General features: G+C 35.4%; 1 protein-coding gene across 1 annotated transcript in view; it reads left to right on the top strand.

Moving 5' to 3' along the window:
• The window catches only part of ZNF488 (zinc finger protein 488), a 223,451-nt gene that overhangs the window by 24,720 nt on the left and 172,592 nt on the right, over positions 1-26,139 (top strand). Inside the window, 1 exon segment of the mRNA XM_037803766.1 lies at positions 1,628-1,793. The gene's annotated coding sequence lies outside the window, so the exon portion shown is untranslated.

Here is a 26,139-nt window from a genome sequence, read left to right as displayed (position 1 = left end):
AGTCTAGCCCACACCAAGGGTGGGGAGGGATTAAGCTCTCTATCCTTTAAGGGGATTGTTTACGATTTGTCTGTAAGGAACATTTGCCTCTTCTCCCCACTTGTTTATCTATTGAGAAAAGTATTTATTGAATCTCTTACTTACATTTATATGTCCTCAGGATATTCATTTTTGACTTTAGGTGAAATTTCAGGACTAAGTTATTTCTTTTGTTACCCAAGTTCACCATTGGAAACTCTTTGAGATTGGCTCCTCTGCCCTTACAGACCTGCCATACTCCTTTTGTCGGTCAAACACTTCCTTGCTATTTGTCACTAGAATATACTCCCATCTCATTTTGCTTTTAAACTGCTGCAGCCCTAGAATCAGCCAGTTTTTGAAAGGAGCCTTGATTCCTTTCCTTGGAGAATAGCATTTAGAAACCAAGATAGAGGTGCTGGGACAGCTCATGGATCTTTAACCTATTAGGTATGTCTCAGTCCAGTGCATTTATTGTTCTTATTCAAGCTCATATTGTCCCTTTGACCATTTGGCACATCTTCATGATAGTTTATGAATTCCTCTCACACCACTGAAAGTGTCTTTGAGAGTTCCCTTGTTTTCGGGGCGCATCCCATTTATTTTCTGCCCCAGGCTGGGACAGCCTTGTCAGCAGAGTCCAGTTCCTTTCAGTGTGAAGAGGTAGACTTCAGGTAGGGGTGCTCCTTGCTCCTGGATTGGTCTTTGTTAAGAGGCCTTTCAGTGAACAGAACTTGTCAATGCACATCTGTATAGGTGTGCCTCAGCATAAATCCACACCGATACGTCCACTTAAAATACCAAAGTTCCAGGTTTTAAAAAAGTGGCTTACTTTGTAATAATTATAGATTTATAAGTTACAATAAAATGCACAGGTAGGTCAAGTGTACCCTTCATCAAGCATCCCCCTTCACCAAGCATCCCGTAGTGTAACATTTTGCATAACTTTAGTACCTTGTTGCCACTGGAAAACTGACATTGATACAATACACAAAGCTTACTCTATTTCACCAGTTTTATAGGCACTTATTCATATGCATGCATATGTAATTTAAGCAGTTTTACCCCATTTATAAATTCATGTAACCACCACCACAAGAAAGGTACAGAATTGTTCCACCATCATAGGATTCTCTTATGCTACTGATTTTGAAGCCACACTCCTCCTTTCACCCCTACAATCCCTGATCCTTTATAACTGACAGTCTTTCTCCAATTCCAAGAATTTTTAAGGAGGTTTTGTATGTAAATAAAATGATATAGTACGTTACCATTTGATATTTATTTATTTTTTATTAAGCATAACTCCGTGGAGATCCATCCAAGTTGTTGAGTGCAGCTCGTGCGGGTAGACCAGATCTCTCTGCCCCCACTGGGTAGGGGAAAGAGGATCGAGGTCTCTGCATTGTCTCGGTTGAGACCACCGGCTGGTGGGTTGGGGGTGTACTCCCACCCAGTTTGCACCTGCAGTGCCATTTGTGGAAGATCCAGCAAGCCTGGGTGGCGGGCATGGGATGGGGTTAATTGCTATTGAAATGTAGCTCTATATTTTATGTGTTTGCAGATATATTCTACAACAGTAAAACTAAAATATTTTTCTATTAAACAGAAAACCAGGGGAGAGGTGCGCATGCTCGGGCACTGCCTCGTCCCGCCCACTCGGGCTTTCCCTTCTCGGCCGCCGTAGCAGGGCCTCGACAGCAGCAAGATGGCGGCGCAGCAGCGGGAGTCGTCGGCTCGCCGTCTCCTCCGTTGGGTTTTTCCCCTCCTCCGTAGTAAGTTTTGTAAAGATTTTATTCTTCTACTGTTTTAGTTGATGAGTACGAGTTTGGATATGTTATGTTTTGATTTTTAAGAAATTTTAGTTATTCTATTAATTTCCACGTCGGCTTTGACCCATGAGATATTTAGAAGATATTTGGGGGAAAGTTCTTTGCAAAAAAATTATTATTCAGAAGTGTATGGGATATGAAATTCTTGGTTGTTTGATTTTCTTATGTTTCTTTTTTTTTAATTGGTCTTTCAAAAATGCCATTCCATGATTTTCTGGCAACCATATTTTCTCCTGAAAAGTCATATGAAAATCTTAAGATTGCCTGACAGATATTAATGTATCTTTTGTCTCCAACTCTCCTTAAGATTTTCCCCCATTTCTGTTTATCAGAAGTTTGACAATGATTTGCCTGGTTTGTTTTTTTCCTAATTTTTATTTGGTTAAGGTTCTCTTGAGTGTCTTAAGTCTGTGGGTTGATATCTTACTTAAGTTTTTGAAAATTCATTGCCATCATCTGTTTCTGCCTCACTCTTCTTCTCTTACTTACTTTTGGTCTCTAAGTTAGTGTACATGAGATCATTTGAATGTTTCTCTAATGCCTCTTATACTCTGTTCTCTATTTTCATTTTTTTTCAGACTCCTTGTTCTCCAGAGTGCATGTTTTCTATTTACCCGCTATTGAGTTCATTATCCCTGTCTTCTGCCTTGTCATGAGTTTAGATATTACATTGTGCATCTCAGTGATTAAAATGTGGTTCTTTTATTTATTTAAATGTCCATTTAAAACGTTTTCACCCATTTTGTCTCTCTTTTCTTGAAATATTTGTAATAGCTACTTTGTTGTCCTAGTCTGCTAATTTCAGCATGTGAATGGTCTGCTGGATCTTCTTTTATCTGATTTTTGCTAGGATTATCCGTCCTGTTTTCCCTCCTAGTCACCTGTCTCAGTTTTTTCAAATTGTATTACAGATATTGTGTCAAAGACTTTGAGAGACTGAAGTTGATATTTTTGCCCAGAATTTTCATCCTTTCTTGTGTTAGGCAGATTGGGTGAGAGGATGATCACATCAACATAGGCATCAGTTGAGTTCTGCTTGGTTGAGACTACAGTTTAATTAGAATCAATCTTCCTTTCCTTTGTTTTTCAACCTTATTGAGGCATACTTATATACATAAAATTCATTCATTTCAACTGTTGCGTTCAGTGATGAATATGAAGATTATTTTCTGGACCTTAAATTTTTTTTGTGCTGATGTATATTTTTATCATTTTCTGTCAGTTCCATAGTGAATAGGTAAAATGTAGTTTTATAGTAAAGTTTTAAATCAGAAAATGAAAGTTCTCCAACTTTGTTTATCTCTTTTGAAATTGTTTGGGATATTCTAGGTATTATGCATCTAATCTACATGTCACAGTCTGCCTGTCAGTCAGGAGGTGCCTGCTGGAAATCTAATACGAATTGCAATATTGAGCTTTCCTGTATACAGCTATGGAATGTTTCTCCATTTATTTAGATCTTTAATTTCAATCAACAATGTTTTGTAATTTTCAGTTTCTAAGTATGGCCCTTCTTTTATTGAATTGTTTTGATGCCATTCTTAAGGGAATTGAATCCTTAATTTCTTATTTGAATTGTTCAGTATTTATCTGCAAAAAGGTCAGATTATTAGTTTGATACATATTTTTCTAGTACGTATGGATCAAATTTATAAATTTTCCTTGAAGCCCTGCTTTGGCTGCCTCCCATCAATTTAGTAAGCTGTGTTTTCATTTTCATTCACTTCAGAATACTAATTCCCTTTGAAATGTCTTCTTTGACCCGTGGATTGTTTAGAAATCTGTAGTTTCATGTACAGATGTTTGCATAGTTCCCAAATATTCTGTCTGTTGTTCATTTGTAGTTTGAGGAATTGTGGCTGGAGAACATACATTATATAATTTAAATCTTTTCACATTGTTAAGGTTTGTTTTATGGCGTAGCATATAGTCTTTCTTGGAGATTTTTCCGTGTGTTTTTTAAAATAATGCATAATCTGCTGTTTTTGAGTGGAGAGTACTGTTAGGTAAAGCTGGCCGATAGTGTTGCTCACATCTTCTGTGTCCTTTCTGATTTCTTGTCTAGTGGTACTGTCAGTTATTCAGAGTGGTGTATTGATGTCTACAGCAATTACTGTCAGTTTCTTATTCATGTATTTTGTGACTGTGTTTGTTGGGTGAATGGAGGTTTATAATTACAGTACCATCCTGCCAATTTGACACTTTTATCATTACAAAATTTACCTCTTACCATCTAAAACAATTTTTGTCTTAAAATCTATTTCTTTCTGGTATTACCTATACTATTTGGTAACTGTTTGCATGGTATGTATTTCCCCATTCCTTGAGTTTCCACCCAGGTTTATCTTTGAAACTAAAGGTGTCTTTTGTAAACAGCATATAGTTGAATCTTGTATTTTATTTTGCCTAACGATCTTTGCCTTTTGATTATAGTGCTTAATGAATTGTTTTAAATTTTATTTTGAAATAAATTCCAAGTTAAAGGAACAGTTGCAAAAACAATAGAAAACCCTATACATGGCCTACCCTTACCCCCCTCCCCCGATACCCTGATCCATCAACTTTAACATGCTGTCACATCACCATTTATTTCTTTCCCTCCGTCCCTCCCTCTTTATCTATCATCCATCATCTATTGCTCTGTCTTCTGAACATCTAAAAGCAAGCTGCACACATCCTTGAACAAACACTATAATTCCCGTGTACAATTCCCATGAACAAGAGCATTCTTTTATGCAGTCTCATTAAGTGTAGCTAAGAAGTTCAAGAAATTCAACATTGATACAAAGCTTACATTCTACATATACTGTTTTTTTGTTTTTTTTTTTTTTTAATGTCTGAAGAGTGACTCTTTGAGCCTCCTGTCCTCCATCCTCAGATCCCATCCAGGATCATCCTTGGCATTCAGTTGTCATCTATTTAGACTGTCTTTTTTTTTTTTTTTCCAATGGTCAAAATATATAGAGAGCCTCAATCTTCTCATTCCACCCCCTTCCTAGCTTTCCATTAGTGGGATTAATCACATTTAGAATGTTGTAATACTATCACCTTCCCACCATCCATTACTAGAAATTTCCCTTCACCTCAAACAGCAACTCTACACTCATTTCTTGTTCCTTGTTTATAGTTCTTGAAAGAACATTCTCTTACTTGTACATTTAATCCCCCTGTCCATTTTCCACAACAGCAGTCAATCTATTATACTGTCCCATCTTTATGTTCTCTCATTCTAGTAATGTACACCGCCTAAAATTTCCCGTTTCCATCACATTCACATAGTTAATTGCATGGTGTTAATTCCACTCCTATAAGTATCCTGCCATCATTACCACCCATTTCCAAACCTATACAAACAATGTATTAGAAATTATGTACATAGGGAGCAGCAGTTCCCCATTCTGTGTGCTAAACTATCCCCTGGTACTTATGTACTAGATTCTGTCTCTGTGATTTTGCTCATTATAATAGGTTTATATCAGTGAGATCATTCAATACTTGTCGTTTTTTGCCTGGAATATTTTGCCCATGATAATGCCGTCACTTTTATCCTTTTGACACATGCATCTGGATTTCATTCTTTTACAGATGAATAATATTTTCATCCTATGTATATACCACATTCTGTTTTTCCATTCATTATTTGGACTCTTGGGTTTGTTCCATCTTTTGGCAGTTTTGAATGTTGCTGCTGTGAACATTTGTGCACAAATATCTGTTCATGTCTCTGCTTTCAAGTTTTCTGAGTATGAACCTTGTAGGAAGATTGCCTGTTCATACGGTACTTCTATCCTTAGCTTCTTGAGGATGTGCCAAAGTGTTTTCCACAGGGTCTGCACCAGTTTATGTTCCCACCAGCAAGTAATGAATGTCCCTATTTCTCCACATTGTCTCCAACACTTGTAATGTACTTGAAAAAATGAAAAACAACAGTATCTTTTTGGTGTGTGCAAAGTGATTTATCATTTTGGTTTTGATTCTCATTTCCCTAATTGTATGTGATGTTTGAGCAACTTTTTGTGTGCTTTATTTTCCATTTGTATATTGTCTTTTGAAAAATGTCTGTTGAAGTCTTATGCCATTCTTAGCTAGGTTATTTGTCTTCAGATTTTTCAGCTGTAGGAATTCTTTATGTATTTTTTGATAATTAAACCCATATTTTGTGTGTGATTTACACATATTTCTTCCAAGTGGTAGATTGTCTTTCCATTATTTCACAAAGTCCTTTCATGCACAGAAGTTTTGACTTTGAGGACATTTCGTTTCTGTCTTCTTTTATTGCTTGTGCTTTGGGTGTAAGGTGCCAGAATATATTTGAAACACAAGATCCTTGAGATGATTCTCAGCATTTTCTTCTGGGATTTTTATGTGTCTGGTCTTTTATTTATATTTTTAATCCATTTTGAGATGGTGTTTGTGTATGATCGGAGATAAGGGTTCTCTTTCATAGTCTGGATATGAATATGCAGTTTTCCTAGGACCATTTTTGTAAAGACTATTCTTTTCCATTGTGTGATTTGGCAATGTCAGAAATCAGTTCTCCCTTGATTTACTGGTGTATTTTGAACACTCCATTCAATTGTGTTGGTTCCTATGTCTATTGTTCTGCAAGTACCAGGATGTTTTGATCAGTATAGATTTCTAATATGCTTTAAAATAAGGAAGTGGAGTCCCTCTTACTTCATCCTTGTTCAATGTGTTTTTGGCTTTCTTGGCCCCTACACTTCCAATTAAATTTGATAGTTATATTTTACATTTCTGAAAAGTCAGCTGCTTGTGTTTGCATGTGATGTGTAAATCAGTTTGAGTAAAATTGACGTCTTAATGATATGTAATGACTTCTAAACTATGAGCACGGAATTTCCTTCCATTTATTTTAATTCCTTGCTTCCTTATAGCTATTTTTCATAGATTTGTGTGTACAGGTGTTTTACATAATTTTTTAAATTTATTCCCTGATGTTTGATTTTTTTCCCATTTTAAATGTAAGTTTTTTTTCTTGATATTCTCTTCCTTGTGCTCTTTTCTAGTGTATTAAAAACAGTAGTGATACTTCGGGTGCATTTTTTTTGTGCCCTATCACTTTGCTGAATTTCCTCATTAGCCCTAAGAAATATGTTGTACAGTTTTGGGGACTGCCTATATGAAGGATCATGTCATCTGCCAAAAGTGAAATTTTACTTTGCCATTTTCATTTTGGGTGACTTTCATTTCTATTTTTAAGACCTTGTATTAGTGTTGTACATTCGTTATAATTCAGGGAAGAATATTTTTATACTTGTAATATTAACCCCAGCCCATTTTCCAAAAAAAAGATTCAATTTGTTATACTGTCCCATTTTTATCCTTGGATTTTCATTCTGTTAATATGCATGATGCAAAATATCCCCTTTCAACCACATTCCCATACATAATCCAGTGCTGTTAATTTTACTTACAATAATATTTGACCATAACCACTATTCATATTGAAACCTTTACAATCAACCTAATATAAATTCTGTAGAAATTAAGCATGAGATCCCCATTCTCTACAGAAAACTATCTCCTGATAAACTATATTCTAGATTACAACTCTGTGAATTTGCTTGCTACAATTAGTTCATAGCCGTTTGATCATACAGTATTGCCTTTGTGCCTAGCTTAATTCACTCAGAACGGTGTCCTCAGATTCATCCATATTATCACATGAGTCTGGGCTTCTTTCATTTTTAATGAATCATATTCCATCCTCTGTATATACCACATTCTCTTTGTCTATTCATCAGTTTGTGGGTACTTGGGTTGCTTCCATCTTTTGGCAGTTGTGTGTGATGCCACTGTGAACATCAGTCTGCATGTATCTGTTCTTGCCTTTGCTTTCAGTTTTCTGGAATTGCTGGGTCATATGTCACTTCTGTATTTAGCTCCCTGATGAGCTTCCACAGTATTTCCCACAGTGGCTGCAGTAGTTTATATTCCTACTGGGAAGTAATAGGTGCCCTATATCTCCAAATCCTTTCCAACACTTGTTATGTACAGATTTAAAAATACTAGGCTTTCAGGTGTACGTGAAATGAGAACTCATTTTGGTTTTCATTTACATTTACTATATTGCTAGTGCTTTTAGCATCTTTTCATTTGCTTTTATAGCCATTTGTATATCCTCTTTAAAAAATATCTATTCTAGTTTTTACTGTTTTTAAATTGGGTTGTTTGTCTTCTTGTTCATTCGCAGGATTTCCTTATATAGTCGAGATAATAAACCCTTATCAGATTGTGGTTTACTAATATGTTTTCCGATGGAGTGGGTCATCTTTTCACTTTTACAAGAAAATCCTTTGATGCACAAAATTCTTAATTTTGAGGAGATCTCATTTATGTATTTTTCTTTCATTGCTTTGCATTGGGTGTAAAAATCCATGAAAACTTTGTGAAATGCAAGATCCTTGAGATGATTCCCAACATTTTCATCTGGGGCATTTATGTGCTTGACTCTTATATTGATTTCTGACCCTTGTGAGATAATTTTGGTTTATGATGTGATACAGGGGAACTGTTTGATTCTACGGACATGGGTATCTAGCTCTTCTGGCCCCAATTTTTGAAGATTGTATTCTTTTCTCCATTTTGTGACTCAACAACCTTGTCAAAAATCAATTCTCCCTTTGTGTGAGGGTGTATTTCTGAAGTTTCATTTTAATTCCATTGATTGATATATCTGTCGTTTTGCAAAAGCCATGCTGTTTTGACCAGTGTAGCTTTGTAATATGCTTAAAATTAAGGAAGGAAGCATCCTCCACCTTTTTTTTTCATTTTTCAGGATATTTTTGTCTATTCTGAGCTGTTTATCTTCCAAATAATTTTTTTTCTCCATTGCACTTGTATTCGAATGTAATATTTGGGACAGTTTTCCAAAAGGGCCAGTATTCCCAATTTAATTTGAAGTCATAATAGAACATCAACAAAACAGTGTTTGGGATTTCAGTTTCTCATCCTCATCATTAAGTCTCAACTGCCTACTGCCATCAATATATGTTGAGCATTTACAGTGTACTAGGCACAATAGAACATACAGAAAACATTGTCCCTTCTCTTGAGGAGCTTAAATTCTAAAAGAAAAAAAAATACACCTCTTTTAAAATGGTATTTTTATTTGGTGTTTTCTGCAAGGTACTGAGGAAACAGTCTGTAGGGTGAGCTTTGGGTATAACTTAGCCCCATAATTATTTAGAGAATAGAGGTAGATGAAGGATTTAAAGGCAGGCAGGGAGAGACCATTCAAGATAGGTAGGGCCTAGAGGGAGATAAACACAATCTCATCAACTAAGGAGAAGTCTGCTGCAGTAAATAGGGTGAGGGAAAATAGTCTGTGGGATACAAGCAATGGAAGTAGGATAGTATCTTAGACATTATCTTAGACATTGAATGGAGCCAGAAAAATCATGCAGCCTTTTTCCAGGTGCATAGCCACCGAGTAGGAATGGTTGGTCACGGGACAGAAGAAGGCTAAAAAAGCAAGGTAATCCTGTGCACCTGACAAATAGAAGTACTAAAGGATCAAAATGAAGGCAGGCTACAAGAGTATCAATAAGTTCTTAAAAACCAAAAGTAGAAGCATGGAACTTACAGTTAATGCTACCCGTTATCATGGTGGGCCAAGAACATTGTGGCTGGTGGCTTCCTAAGTTAGAGACAACTTGATCTTTGATTGGATGACTATGTTTGCCTCCTGAACGTCCTCTGTCTTCTTCGTTACCCCTACAGTATCTTAAGAGTGTGAAAAATATGTTTGTCGTTTTCATTTTATATCCATTAAGTAAAAGTATCATCATACATGTATTGAGTATATTTTATTATTCATGATAATCATTTAATCTGTATTGTTTTTGATCTTTTATATTCTTATTCTGTCAGTTGCTGAGAAGTTTGTACCAAAATTTCCTATTCCGATTTAGGTTTGTCTCTTACACTTTTTATTGTTATCAGTTTTCAAAAGCCATGAACTTAGGTTCATACAATTTTAATTTCTGTGTTTATCTTGGAATTTAAATATTATATCATCAGGAAAGGACACTCACTTACTGGTACTCTTTTCTTAATGTTGGTTTTACTTAGTATTGCCATAGGGAAACAAGAGTTACTCTTTTCAATGATCATATGTCATATTGCCTTGCCCTCTTTACTGCCAACCTTGGTGTAGGTCTTAGATCAGTTGTACAATAAACCATATATAGTTCTTAATTTCCACTTGACAATTTTGTCATATAGAATATTTATGTTTAATGTATTTGCTGTTAAACTTTCATTTTAATCTGCCTTCCTTCCATGTATTTTCTCTTTGTGCTCTAGGTTCAGTGCTGTATTTTTCCTCTCCAGGATGCCTTCTATAGGATTCATGATTTATTACTTTTTTGGTGCAAGAATATTCTTACTAACTTTATTTCTTTTACCAATTTAGTAAGATATATTCACATTCCATACAATTAATCCAAGGTATGAAATCATTGTTTTTTTAATGTATCCACAGAGTTGTGCATTCTTCACCACCATCAAATTTAGAATATTACATCACCCCAAATGGAAAAACTCCGTATCCCTTAGATATCACAACTCAATCCCTCTATTCCTGTACATCCCTACATAACTACTAATCCATTTATGTCTCTATAGATGTATCCTATTTATGTTCTGCATAAATTGAATCATTCAATATTTGGTACTTTGCATCAGATTTCTTTCAGTAAGCATGATTTTAAATTATATTTTCAAATTAGAGAATTCATAGGTTTACAGAAAAGTCATGTAAAATATAGACTGGTCTTATAACCAACTATTGTTGACATTCTGCATTAGTTTCTGTTCATGTAGGGCATCATCTCCTCATTCTCTACCCCAAAGCTGTCTGTTCCTAACCTATGAGCTAGGTTCTGACTCTGTGAGTTTGCTTATTGTAATAGGTTTATATCAGTGAGATTATTCCGTACTGTCCTTTTATGCCTGGCTTATTTTACTCAGCTCAGTGTCCTCCGTTTCAGCCACGTTGGTGCATGCATCTGGGCTTCATTGCTTTTTACAGACGAATAATATTCCATCCTATGTCTAAGCTGCATTCTGTTTATCCATTCATCAGTTGATGAACACTTGGGTATTTCCATCTTTGGCAATTGTGAATGTTGTTGCTCTGAACATTGGTGCAGAAATATCTGTTCATGTCTCTAGTTTCAATTTTTCTGAGTATATACATAGTTGCAGGAATGCCTGTTGATTTGGTACTTCTATACTTAACTTTCTCAGGAAGTGCCAAACTGTTTTCCACAGCACTGCAACAATTAGTGAGTGTACCCATTTTTCCACATCCTCTGCAGCACTTGTAATATTCTGTTTCTTTTAATAGTATCCTCTCTGGTGGTGTGAAATGACAACACATTTTGGTTTTCATTTATATTTTCTTAATTGCTGGTGGTTGGAGAATCTTTTCATGTACTTTTAAAAGCCATTTGTTTATCTTTTTTGGAAAAATGTCTATTCCAGCCTTTGAAACTTGAAAGGTGGTTTAGTTTGTTTTCTTAGTGTTCAGTTGTAGAATTTCCTTACATATTCTGGATACCCATGTCAGATATGTAGTTTACAAATATTTTCTCCCATCGTGTAGTTCTCTTTTCACTTTTGTGAGAAAGCCCTTTGAGGCACAAATTTTTAATTTTGAGGAGATCTCATTTATGGATTATTTTTCATTGCTTGTGCTTTGTGTCTAAGGTCCAAGAAAATATTATCAAACACAAGATCATTGAAATGATTCCCAGAATTTTCTTCTGTGATTTTTATGTTCCTGGCTCTTATATTTATATGTCTTATATCCATGTTGAGAATTTTTATGCATAGTGTGATCCCTTGATTCTTTTTCATTTTTTGAATATGGATATCCAGATATCCTCACACTAATTTTTGAAGAGACTATCTTTCCCCATTAAGTGGACTTGGCAGCCTTGTCAATATCAGTTCTCCTTAGGGTGAAGGTCTATTTTGAACACTTTATTCAATTCTGTTGGCTGATACTTCTGTCCTTCTGCAAGTCCCATGCAGTTTTGACCAGTGTAGTTTTGAAATATGCTTGAAAGTAATGAGGTGTGAGTTCTCCAAATTTTATTTTTTCAGATGTTTTTGGCTATTCTGGACCCCCTCACACTTCCAGATAAATTGGATGATTGGATTTTGAAACTCTGCAACATAGGCTGTTGGAATTTTACTTGGGATTACATAGAATTTGTAAACGATTTTGGCTGGAATGGACATCTTAGTGATATTTCCTCTTCCAATCCATGAACATAGGTTGTTGTTACATTTATTCAAGTTCTGTGATTCCTTATTGCAATGTTTCATAGATTTCTGTGTTAAAAGTCCATTCCAGGAGAAGGAGAAAACATGGTGGCATAGAGAGAAGTGGAAAACTGTTAGTCCCCCCGGGAAGAATTCATAAATGACCAAAAAACTAGTAAATAACCGGGAATGACTGTGGGGAGACAAACGTGACTGCCCACTCACCATCCACCAACCTGAATTGGGAAGAATGCCCGAGATCGCAGCATAAAATCTGTAAGTAAAACTGCGGACCTGCGCTGAGAGCCAAGAGCCGAGAGCCCTTCCCTCACAGAAGCCACGTGGTGCTAGAGAACAGCACTCTCCGAACAAGCTAGTGTACCGCAGCCCAGCTCCATCTGGGATTTTAATGTTAACTGCTAAATACAGACAGTGAATCCTCAATGAGCAGACAGAGGCTTTTGGGGACAACTGACCTTGGGAGAGTCAGGGGACATACCTGTCTCAGTACGAGAAGCCCAGAGGCTGACGGGTGAACCTGGGAGCTTTTCTGCCCCTTTTGCTTTCTGTGGAGAAAACTGCAGCCGCTTTCAGCCCACAGCGCTTTACAGTAAAGACACACTCAGCTATTTTTAAATCAAAATACTTTGATCAGCAGAGTCAAAGAAACAAAGAACTTCCTGATAGGCAGTGACCTCTTTGAAGGGGGCATAGCTTCCCAAAGGAAAGGGACGGGCCCAGCTTTACCACCCGCCTTTCCAGAACCAGACCTCAAAGCCTGGGGGAGTAGAGCCACAGGCCACACCCCCTTACACAGGCGGTGACAGACTGCACCTGCCAAACAGAAAAGCACAGGTGTGTTTATCCTCTAAGAAAAACCATCAGGGGAACCAGATACTGAATATTTCCTTCTTCTGTGACCTGAACCTGTTCTCATCTGGGAAAACCTAATTGGGGTGGCCTAGGAGGTCAGATGCCTAGACAACAGAAAACTACAACCTACACTAACAAAAACAAAGCTATGACCCAGTCGAAGGAACAAACATACACTTCAGCTGAGATACGAGAATTTAAACAACTAATGCTACATCGATTCAAAAACTTTAGAGACTATTTCACAAAAGAGATAGAGGCTGTAAAGAAAACACTGGACATATATATGGCAGAAATTGAAAATTCAAAAAAACAGCTAGTAGAATCTAAGGAAATGAAAGGCACAACACAAGAGATGAAAGACACAATGGAAACATACAACAGCAGACATCAAGAGGCAGAAGAAAACACTCAGGAACTGGAGAACAAAACACCTGAAAGCCTACACGCAAAGGAGCAGATGGAGAAAAGAATGAAAAAATATGAGCAACATCTCCGGGAACTTAAAGATGAAACAAAGTACAAGAATCTACGTATCATTGGTATCCCAGAAGGAGAAGAGAAGGGAAAAGGGGTAGAGGCAATAATAGAAGAACTAATCAATGAAAATTTCCCATCTGTTATGAAAGACATAAAATTACAGATCCAAGAAGTTCAGCGTACTCCAAACAGAATAGATCTGAATAGGCCTATGCCAAGACACTTAATAATCAGATTATCAAATGTCAAAGACAAAAAGAACCCTGAAAGCTGCAAGAGAAAAGCAATCCATCACATACAAAGGAAGCTTAATAAGTCTCTGTGCAGATCTCTCAGCAGAAACCATGGAGGCAAGAAGGAAGTGGTATGATATATTTAAGACACTGAAAGAGAAAAACCTCCAACCAAGAATCCTATATCCAGCAAAGCTGTCTTTCAAATATGAGGGAGAGCTCAAAATATTTTCTGAAAGACAATGAGAGTCTTTGTGAACAAGACACCTGCCCTACAGGAATTACTAAAGGGAGCAATGCAGAGTGGTAGGAGAAGATGGGAGTGTGTGGTTCAGAATACAATTTTGGGAGATGGTAGCACAGCAATGTAAGTACACTGAAAAAAGATAGCGATGTATACGGTTGAGAGAGGAAGGTTGGGATCATGTGAGACACCAGAAGAAAGGAGGAAAGGTAAAGAATGGGACTGTGTAACTTGGTGAAGTCTAGTGTTCAACAATTGTGATAAAATGTACAAATATGTTCTTTTACGAGGGCAACAAGAAAATGTCAGCCTTGCAAGGTGTTAATAATGGGGAGGCATTGGGGGAGGGATGCAATCAATGTAACCTAGAGACTGTAACTAACAGAATCATTGTATTATGCTTCCTTTACTGTAACAAAGGTGATATATCAAGGTAAATGCAGATAAGGGGGGATAGGGGAGGCATGTTAGACACTTGACATTGGTGGTGTTGTCTGACTCTTTACCCTACTTTGATTTAAGATTACTTTTCCTTTTGCTGCTTCCTAGCTTTCATTTTTTTCCTCTTTCTTTTCCCTCTCTACCTTCTTTGATGCTCCCTCCTGCTTTGTGGAAGAAATGTAGATGTCCTTATACAGATAGTGGTGAAGGTGGTGAACACATAAAAATGTGACCATACAGAGAACCATCAACTTTTTACTTAGGATGGAATGTATGGGGTGTGAAGAAAACCATCTTTAAAAAAATGGGTTGATGTCAAAACCTCAAGGGCAATGTACTGAGTGAACTAAGCCAAGCACATATGGACAAATTTTGCAGGGTCTTACTGATAAGAACTAATTATAATATGTAAACTCATAGACATGAAATATAAGGCACCAAGATATAGGACGTGGCTTAAGAATGGGGAGTGGTTGCTTAGTATGAGCAGAATGTTCAACTAGGACGAATTTAAATGTTTGGAAATAAACAGAGGTGTAGGTAGCAAGATGTGAGAATAACTAACAGTGCTGAATGGCATGTGAATGAGGTGGAAATGGGAAGCTCAGAGTCATATATGTCACCAGAAGGAAAGTTGGAGGTCAAAAGATGGGAATGTATAAAACTGAGTCCTATGGTGGGTAATATCCATGATTAACTGTACAAATATTAGAAAACTCTTCCATGAAACAGAACAAATGTATGACAATACAACTAGGAGTTAACAATAGAGGGACATATAGGGAAGAAATATATACCTGTTGCAAACTATATACTACAGTTTGTAGTATTTCAACGTTCTTTCATAAACAGTAACAAATGTACTACACTAATAGAGTCAGCAATGTAGGGGGGTTGGTTAGGGACATGGGAAGTGAGTTTCCTTTTCTTTCTTTTTTTTTCTTTGTCTTTATTTCTTTTCTGGAGTAATGAAAATGTTCTAAAAAGTGATCAAAAATTGTGGTGATGGATGCACAGCTGTTTGATAGTACTGGAAACAATTGATTGTATGCTTTGGATCTTTGGATAATTCTATGGTATGAGAACAATCACAGTGAAAATAAGAAATGTACATTGTCTCTTTAGTCTTAGACTTTTAGCACCATAAATCATACTAGATTGTCCCTGATAATTTGTATTTTATATGAAAATAGCACATTATTTTACCCATGTGAAGTTTTACATTTCTGATTACCAAAGCTCATTCTGATACCAGGTACTTTGTGAAATATCTTTGTGTACAATTCACAGATGTTTATACTAAATATTGCATTAAAATTTGAAAATAGGTATTTTGGATAGATACGTGTCTGCAGTATATAATCTAATGTGACTATAGTTATGATCAACCTTTTTGTTTACTTTCAGATTATGTAACTATTTTAAATTGGGAACATGCATTTTTTCTTAATATTCCAAGGCCTGTACTTTGTGAAGTCAAAAACTTTCTGATAAGCTCTAGTTACTCTTACTTCTGTGGAAAATGAAAGATTTGGAAATTGTATTGTTTGTTATGACACCATGGAAAAGAAGCCACAATATTTGATTTGCTTATAAACCTTGTGTGGATTCTTAACCCATGTTATTATTTTGCTTCTGTAAAATCAATAGATTGCCATTTTCTTTAATGTACCAACCATGTTTGTATTTCTGATATGTTTAATCATGATGCCAAAGAAATTCACATTTTCATATTTTGGATGGGAAGAATACTATTTCAGCAGCAGACTGCTTCAGAGGCTTATTGTTTCCTCTGTATTAACCTGATATTTTATAATTTTAACGAAGCAGAATAATGTCCTTCATAAATTGGTTTAATTAAAGTTGTCTTCTTATTACAGGACACATTAACAATTACTTGAGCTTTCAAAGTGTATCTTTGAAAAGGGAAATGGTTTTTTGAGATACATATGATTGCTATTAAAACGTAACTATATTGTATATGATGGTAAATATATTATCCAATAGTAGAAATAAAATTTTCTATTATATTAAAAAAACTAATGGGCAAGTGCGCATGCTCTGGTGCCGCCTGAGCCCCGCCCCCTCGGGCTCCTCCCCCCTCCGCACGCTGCACCACGGGGCACCAGAGGCAGCGAGATGGCGGCGCTGCAGCAGGAGCCCTCACCTCTGTCATGTTTTTCCCTCCTCCATAGTAAGTTTTTTGAAGATTTTATTCTTCTGTTATTTTAGTTGAATACTGCAAGTTTAGATATGCTAAGTTTTCATTTTCAAGAAATTTTAATTACTCTTTAAATTACCACGCCACCTTTGATCCATGAGATATTTAGAAAATGTTTTGGCGCAGGATTTTGTAAAAAGAATTATTATTCAGAAATGCATGAGGTATAAAATTCTTGATTGTTTGATTTCCTTATGTTTCTTTTTTTAGTCTTTTGAAAATGCCATTCCATCATTTTCTGATGACCGTATTTTCTCTGGAAAAGTCATTTGAAAATCTTAAGATTGCCCCTCAACAGATAATGAATGTATCTTTTGTCCCCAGCTCTCCTTAAGATTTTCCTCTATTTCTGTTTATCAGAAGTTCGTGATTTACCTAAGTGTTTTATTTTTTTTTTCCAATTTTTATCTGCTTAAGCTTTTCTGAATGTCTTGAATGTGTGGGTTGATCTCTTAGGTTTTTGAAAATTCATTGCCATCATCTATTTCTGCTTCAATCTTTTTCTCTTATTGACTTTTGGTCTCTAAGCACACATTAGATCACTTTAATGTTTCTCTAATGCCTCTTATACTCTGCTCTCTATTTTCAGTTTTTTTTTTCTACTCCTTGTTCTCCAGATTGGATGTTTTTTCTTTATTCTGGGTATTATGCATCTAGTCTACATTTCTGCCTGTCAGTCAGGAGGTGCCTGCTGGAAATTTGATCAGAATTGCCTACAGCTGAATTTGGGGTGAAATTCCATCTTAGCAATATTGAGCTTTCCTGTATACAACTATGGAATGTTTCTCCGTTTATTTAGATCTTTAGTTTCAATCAACAATGTTTTGTAATTTTCAGTTTCTAAGTGTGGTACTTCTTTTATTGAAATCTTTTGATGCCATTCTTAAGGGAATTGAATCCTTAATTTCTTATTTGAATTGTTCAGTATTTATCTGTAAAAAGCTCAGATTATTAGTTTGATATCTATTTTTCTATTATGTATGGATCAAATTTATAAATTTTCCTTGAAGTCCTGCTTTGGCTGCCTCCCATCAATTTAATAAGCTGTGTTTTCATTTTCATTTACTTCAAAATACTAATTCCCTTTGAAATGTCTTCTTTGACCCGTGGATTGTTTAGAAATCTGTAGTTTCACGTACAGATGTTCGCAGTTCCCAAATATTCTGTCTGTTGTTCATTTGTAGTTTGATTAATTGTAGCTGGAGAACATACATTATATAATTTAAATCTTTTCACCTTGTTAAGGTTTGTTTTATGGCATAGCATATAGTCTTTCTTGGAGATTTTTCTTTGTGTGTTAAAAAATAATGCATAATCTGCTGTTTTTGAGTGGAGAGTACTGTTAGGTAAAGCTGGCCGATAGTGTTGCTCACATCTTCTGTGTCCTTTCTGATTTCTTGTCTAGTGGTACTGTCAGTTATTCAGAGTGGTGTATTGATGTCTACAGCAATTACAGTCAGTTTCTTATTCATGTATTTTGCGACTGTGTTTATTGGGTGAATGGAGGTTTATAAGTACAATACCATCCTGCCAATTTGACACTTTTATCATTACAAAATTTACTTCTTACCATCTAAAACAATTTTTGTCTTAAAATCTATTTCTTTCTGGTATTACCTATACTATTTGGTAACTGTTTGCATGGTATATATTTCCCCATTCCTTGAGTTTCCACCCAGGTTTATCTTTGAATCTAAAGGTGTCTTTTGTAAACAGCATATAGTTGAATCTTGTATTTTGTTTTCTCCTAACGATCTTTGCCTTTTGATTATAGTGCTTAATGAATTGTTTTAAATTTTATTTTGAAATAAATTCAAAGTTAAAGGAACAGTTGCAAAAACAATAGAAAACCTCATACACAGCCTACCCTGACCCCCTTCCCCCGATACCCTGATCCATGGACTTTAACATGCTGTCAGACTGCCATTTCTTTCTTTTCCTCCCTCCCTCCCTATCATCCATCATCTGTTGCTCTGTCTTCTGAACATGTGAAAGCAAGCTGCACACATCCTTGAACAAACACTGTAATTCCCATGTACAAATCCCATGAACAAGACCATGCTTTTATGCAGTCTCATTAACTGTAGCTAAGAAGTTCAAGAAATTCAACATTGATACAAAGCTTACATTCTACATTTACTGTTTTTTTTGTTTTTGTTTTTTTTTTTTTGTTTTTTTTTTTGTTTTTATGTCCCAATGGTGTCTCTTTGAGCTTCCTGTCCTCCATCCTCAGATCCCATCCAGGATCATCTTTGTCATTCAATTGTCATCTATTTAGACTGTTTTTTTTTTTTTTTCAATTGTCGAAATATATAGAGAGCCTAAATCTTCTCATTCCACCCCCTTCCTAGCTTTCCGTTAGTGGGATTAATCACATTTAGAATGTTGTAATGCTATCACCTTCCCATCATGCATTACTAGAAATTTCCCTTCACCTCAAACAGCAACTCTACACTCATTTCTTGTACCTTGTTTATAATTCCTGGAAGAACATTCTCTTACTTGTACTTTTAATCCCCCTGTCCATTTTCCACAACAGCAGTCAATTATACTGTCCCATGTTTTATGTTCTCTCATTCTAGTAATGTACACCACCTAAAATTTCCTGTTTCTATCACATTCACATAGCTCCGAGTTTTGGGTTTCAAAATGGCTTTCTCCCAGGACGTTCCTCTCTAGGCTACAGTTCCTCAAAAATGTCACTCTTAGTTGCACTTGTGATATTTGTCCTCTCTCAGCTTCTCTGGAGCAAGAGTCTGCTTTCAACGGCCATCTTCAGACTGTCTCTCATCTGCAGCTCCTGTGCTTTCTTCAGAGTGTCCCTCTTGGCGGTAGCTCCTCTTCAAAAGTTCCCTCTAAGCTTCACTGAGTTCCGTCTGCCCATCAGCTTGTTTATATGGCTCCACTGATCAAGGCCCACCCTGAATGGGTGGGGCCATGCCTCCATGGAGATATCTCATCAGAGTTCTCACCTATAGTTGGGTGGGGCACATTTCCATGCAAATCTAATCAACACCAAAATGTCTGCCCCATAAGACTGCATCAAAGATTATGGCATTTTATAGGGGACATAATATATATAAACTGGTACTTAGAATGTCCTTCCATTTATTTGATTTCTTTGAATCCTTATAGCAAATTTTCATACATTTCTGCATACAAGTCCTTTATATCCTTGGTTTAATTTATTCCCAGGTATTTGTTTCTTTTATTTTTCGATGTAAATGTAAATTTTTCCTTGATTTTCTCTTCTATGTGCTCTTTTCTAGTGTATGAAAACAGTAGTGATTCTTCAGGTGGTTGTTTCTGTGCCCTGCCAGTTTGCTGAATTTATTCATTAGCTCTAGGAAATTTGTTGTATATTTTTTGGGACTTTGTATAGATAGGATTATGTAATCTGCCAATAGTGAAATTTTACTTTGTTTTCAGTTTGGATGACTTTCATTTCTTTTCTTACTGAACTGCATTGGATAGAAACCCCAGTACAGTGTTGAGGAACAGCATCATCCTTCCTTTGTCCAAGATCTTTCTTTTTAAATTCAGTTTTTTTTCTGCAATTTTTATTACATTAACATATTTCCGGGAAGGATAGTCAATTCTATGTACATTTAGCATCACTTTTTTAAAAAAAATAAATCCAAAAGGATTTTACTCAGTATGATGTAACCTTACTGTTTCAATCTGGATCATGATTAGACATTTATCTGGATGAGGGTCATAACTTGGTCTGTCAAAAAAAAAAATCTTTGTTGTATTCCTCATGGCTTCGGATCTCCCATTTCAACTTCCACTAAATTGTTTTGTCATGAAATCTCCTTCAGAAGATACTTTTACTTGGTGGAAACAGATGGGCAACCTACAAAGGATTAACAGTCTCTCGGGGTTATTTCTTAAGCACATACTGCAAATATGGCAGTGAATACTGCTGATGCATTTCCATTGCTGTTTCTCTGTGTTGGCTTGCTCCCCAGTCCCCCTCATCTCTCTTCCAACTTGGCACAAGATGGATATGGCTCATCAGGTTATCCCTTGACCGTGTTCCAAAGCTCCTCAGCAACGTGTCCTTTTTACTCCAGTCTTTTATTGAAGATATCACCCACCCTTGGGTGTTCAATGATTATTCTATGCAGAAGGTTTCCAACTGTGGAGCTGCGATCCTGATGTTCCTTCTTACCTTCCACCAGAAATCCCATTCTGTCTTCTGGATATTTCTTAATGAATTACCTGCTTTTTCTTCAAACTTAAGGAGTATAAGACCATATGCAGCATCTTTCCACTGTGGCCAGCTCTCCCCAATGAGTTTACTGTTTGTATTAATAGATTCAAAGTTCTCTAAATCAGTACAGACTTTAAACATTGAAGTTACCAATAATTCTCTGGCCTCTCTTTTTTCATGCATTTGATGGACTTGTTAGTTTCTGGTTGTCATTTTATGACTGCAATCTTCATAAAGCCCTGTTATCAGATACCTTGAAACATACATTTTGCACGTTGTATTTCCAATCTCCTGTGTCCCCAGATGTTTAACAATTACCCATTTCCAGTAGTTTAAAGTCCTAATTTCTTATTCTGGCATTCAAATCTCTGTATTGGTTATTACCTACCTTTCCCTCCTTATCTTTTACTAACTTCTTGCATAGAATTTCCACTTTGGCCAAACCTTGCCATCCAGCATTCCCCAAACCACAGAACCTATTGCTCTTAATGCTAATTTACTTATATCCTTTCCGCAGCCTAGAAATCCGCTTTCTTTTCTCATCTTGTTGAAAGCCTAGCTTCTCTTAAGGCCTAACTGGATTTCTACATTCTCTAACAAGTCTGTTTTACACCTAACCCAGCCTTCTGTGATTGCTTGCTGTGTGCAATGTTCTTGTAACACTTAGCACATTGTTGCTTCGTATATGGACGTTATCAGTAGTTTCATCTAGACCATTATTTGATTCAAGGTGGAAAGCCTAGCTACATGCAGCTGTACCTCTCACTTCCTATAAGATTGGGGCAAGTCATTCAGTGGACCCTGAATTCTGTGGGTCAGTTCCTGAGCTTACAATTGTAAACAAAGCCATTGTCCCTGTACTTGAGGAGCTGACATATGAGCACTTAATATCTGAGCTTCAGTTATATCAGCTGTAAAATGAGGTTGGTAATTCTCTCCTACTTATCTTGGGGGATAATTGTGGGGCTAAAATAGGATGCTTGGATGAGAAATTGCTTTCCAAACTATAATATGGTATTCAGGTATATGGGGAGATCATGTAACGTAGTGCTTAAGAGTTCCACCTCTGGACTCAGAGTGCCTGGGTTTGGATTTGGACTTGACTACTTGCCCACTGGGTCACCTTGAGGCAGCAGTTTAGCTTCTCTTTATCTGGGTTTCGTCAACTTAGCATGATGATAATGGTAGCCTGTCTCATGGGGTTGTCATGTGTATGTGCAACATATTTGGAACATGCCTGGTGTGTAGTAACTGCACAACAGTGTGTTGATTTACACCCTTCTTTGTTCCAAATAAATTTTAAGGCAGCATATAAAACTGTGTATATTATAATGAGATTTAAATGTAAGTCATGGAAAAGTGAAAATAACTGTAAGATTGGAGCCATCATCCATTTTTTTCTGCCTGTTTTTCTCTTGTAGTGTTTTGGTCTCTAAGTAAGCACATATTAGATTGTTTGGATGTTTCTCTGGTGCTTCTTATACTCTGTTTTGTATTTTCAGTTTTTTGTTTTTTTTTTTTGTCTATTCCCTGTGCTCCATATTGGATGTTTTATATTTACCTGCTATTGAGTTCATTATCCCTGTCTTCTGCTGTGTCATGAGTTTACATAGTATATTGTACATTTTTGTCAATAAGATTTTGTTCTTTTATATATTTCAATGTCCTTTTAAAATCTTTTCAATTTTGTTAATTTTTTCTTTAAATTTATATAATAGCTACTTTATAGTCCTTGTCTGCTAATTTCAGCATCTGAATCATCAATGGCTATTCTTTTATCTGATTTTTGCTATGATTATCAGTCCTATTTTCCGTCCAAGTCACCTGGCTCAATTTTTTCAAATTGTATTCCTGATATTTTGCATAAAAGATTTTTAGAGACTGAAGTTGGTATTTTCACTCAGAATTTTCATCCTTTATTTTGTCAGGCAGATAGGGTGAGAGGACTATCACATCAGTGTACTCATCAATTGAGTTCTGCTGGGGTGAGAGTACAGTTTAATTAGTATAAATCTTCATTTTCTGTTTTTCAACCTTACTGAGGCACATTTATATATGATAAAATTCATTCATTTCAACTGTCCCATTCAATGATGAATATAAATATCTATTTCTGGACCTTCAATTTTATTCTCCTAGTCTATATTTCTATCATTTTCTTCCAGTACCATAGTGAATAGGTAAAATGTAGCTTTATAGTCAAGTTTTAAATCAGAAAATGAAAGTTCTCCATGTTTGTTTTTGTCTTTCAAAAGTGTTTTGAATATTCTAGGTATTGTACATCAACATATACATTTCACAGTCTGCCTGTCAGTCAGCAGGTGCCTGATGGAAATTTCATAAGGATTACCTGTGGTTAGTTCGATTTGCATAGAAAGACATCTTAACAAAATTGAGCTTTCCTGTATACAGCTGTGGAATATCTCTTCATTTATTTAGATCTTTAATTTATTTAGATATTTAATTTATTTAGGTCTTTAACTAAAGACCTCCGTTTATTAAGATGTTTAAATTAACTCAAGAATGTTTCATATTTTCAATATTCCATATTTTCATAGTTTTGTAATTTTCATTGTGTAAGTAAGTGTAAGCCTTAAATTCTTATTTGAATTATTCAGTATTTGTAGAAAGCTCAGATTGTTAGATTGATATCTAGTTTTCTGTTCTTATGTATGGATTAAATCTATAAATTTTCCTTTAAGCACATATTTAGCTGCATCCCATCAATTGAATAATCTCTTACATTTTCATTCTTTCAAAATACTAATTCTCCTTGAAATATTTTTCTGACCCGCAGATTATTCAGAAATGTATAGTTTAATTTACAGATGTTTGTATAGTTCCCACATTTCTGTCTGTTGTTAAGGTGTAATTTGATCACTTGCAGTTGGTGAACATACATTATATAATTTAAATCTTTTCACATTGTTAAGTTTTGTTTTATGCCTAGCATATCATCTTTCTTGGAAGGTATCTGTATGTGTTTGAAAATAATGCATAATCTGCTGTTTTTGTGTGGAGAGTTGTGTTAGGTAAAGTTGGTTGTTAGTGTTGCTCAAATTTTCCTGTGTCCTTTCTGATTCCTGTCTAGTGGTACTAACAGTTACTGAGAGTGGTGTATTGATGTCTACAACAATTACTATCAGTTTCTTATTCATGTATTTTGCTTCTGTGTTTATTGGGTGAATAGATGTTTATAATTACAATATCATCCTTCCAGTTTGACAGTTTTATCATTACAAAATTTACCTCTTACTATATATAACAATTTTTGTCTTAAAATTTGTTTTTTCTGATATTACGTATACTATTTGGTAACTATTTGCATGGTATGTATTTACCCATTTCTTGACTTTCAGCCAAGGTTTATCTTTGAATCTAAATTGTATTTTTTGTAGACAGCATATAGTTGAATCTTGTATTTTGTTTTGTCCTAATATTCTTTGCCTTTTGATTACAGTGCTTAATCAAATTTTATTAAGGCAGTTATTTATGTGATAGGAATTACATACATCATTTTGCTTTCATTATTTTGTGTTATGTGTGTTTTTGGTTACTCTCTTCCTCCTTTAGTGCTTTCTTTTGCATTAACTGAATAGTGCACTTAATAGTATAATTGATACATAGTATGTGTCACTTAATAGTGTAACATTTTAATTCTTTAATGATTTTTTGTTATATGGTTTTGAGCTCTTTCCTTAGTACTTGATATGGCTTACCATATACACATTAACTTACCTGAATCTACTTTAGATTTCTACTAATTTAATTCCAGTGGGAGATATATCACTGCAATGACATAGTCACATTTATTTTGTGAGATGACTGAATATATTTGAGGGAATTTTCCACATTTGAAAAAGCATTTTCAAAGCAGTAGGTGAAGTGTGAAATTATGATTTTTCATGGAAAACTTTAAGGAGTTATTAAGCCTTTGGTTTCATTATGTTATTAATTGTGACTTGTTTTTCCAGGTCTACCAGAGATTACTTGTAACCTAGAATAAAATGATAAGAGATGTGTGTGAAGAGGAAGCACATGGTATGGGAGAATGGATATTCCTAGATTCATAGCCATATAAGCTCAAAAATCTTGTAGTATTGGAAACTTACCAACTTTATTGTTGGTTATATTCACCAAAATGGGGTAGAATTCCAAAATCCAATTCTGAGCTAGGAAAAGTGGTAGAGACATTAATTAAATCTGCCATAATTCATTTTCTTATATTGTATCCTTGTGAGTCACATGATTTTAGAAATCTTAAGTTACACACACCCTGAAGTTCTCATTTCATTAATAAGGAGTGCCTTAATATTACCTGAACTACCTTGGTGAACTCAGTATGATCTTTGAATATGGTATGTTAAATTTAAACAAGTTACTCATTTCAATGTCCATGTATTCATCTTCCTCTTGACTAGCCTTCTCTTCCTCTTGGAATGATGCAGTGTGCAATGTAAAGATATTGGCCGACTGATATTTCCGTCACACTCATGTATGATTTATGTGCAAAGAAATCTTTATTGAACAGCTGACATTGATTATTTTTACACTAAATTAGGATTATGCCACAAAGTGTTATCTGTGCAGGACACATAATGAATTCTTCACACAATTGTAAGGAAAAAAAATACAAGCTCTCTGGACTGCAAAGATTTCTTGTAGAATCACTTTTAAGTTCAAGAGTTCAGAATGGATTTTGGAATGGGTTTACATTTGGCATACATTCACTATGCTATTAGCAAAGCTCAGTTTTACAAGAACATTATTTATAAAATTATACTTTGTTAGGACTTTGTTAAGTTTTAAAACCAATGTTCTAATAAAAGCATGCAGTAACTAAAAAATTTATCTATTATGTAACAATTAGGTTTCATGTGCCAGTGTTGATACAGCTTGGTGAATCATTGTAGAAGTAAAAGGGATCTTACCACTTCTGACTGTACTTTAGAGGAAAGGCATGATATGCCTAATTCCTGACTGCCATCAATCACATTTTAAAACTTCTTGTTTGTGTATATTTATTTGTGTTTGAAATTACCCCTGAAAAAAGCAGCAATTACAAATATCATTATTATTTTACAAAAAAAAATGCGTGCTTTATCCTGTCCTTCTCTTTGGCAGGCGAAAACTTTCAAACCACAATTCAATGAATAGCTATAGATCAAATTACAAAGAGTCTTGTAAGTTACAATTCCACCGTTTCATTTCTTCTAGCTATTGTAATATCCTAGCGTCTAAATATATATGTACATAAAGTTCCAATATTTGTAATCCTTTGTTAA

Source organism: Choloepus didactylus, chromosome 15 (genome assembly GCF_015220235.1).
Source record: "Choloepus didactylus isolate mChoDid1 chromosome 15, mChoDid1.pri, whole genome shotgun sequence".
Classification (NCBI taxonomy): Eukaryota; Metazoa; Chordata; class Mammalia; order Pilosa; family Megalonychidae; genus Choloepus; species Choloepus didactylus.
This window is presented reverse-complemented; position numbering and strand designations above follow the sequence as displayed.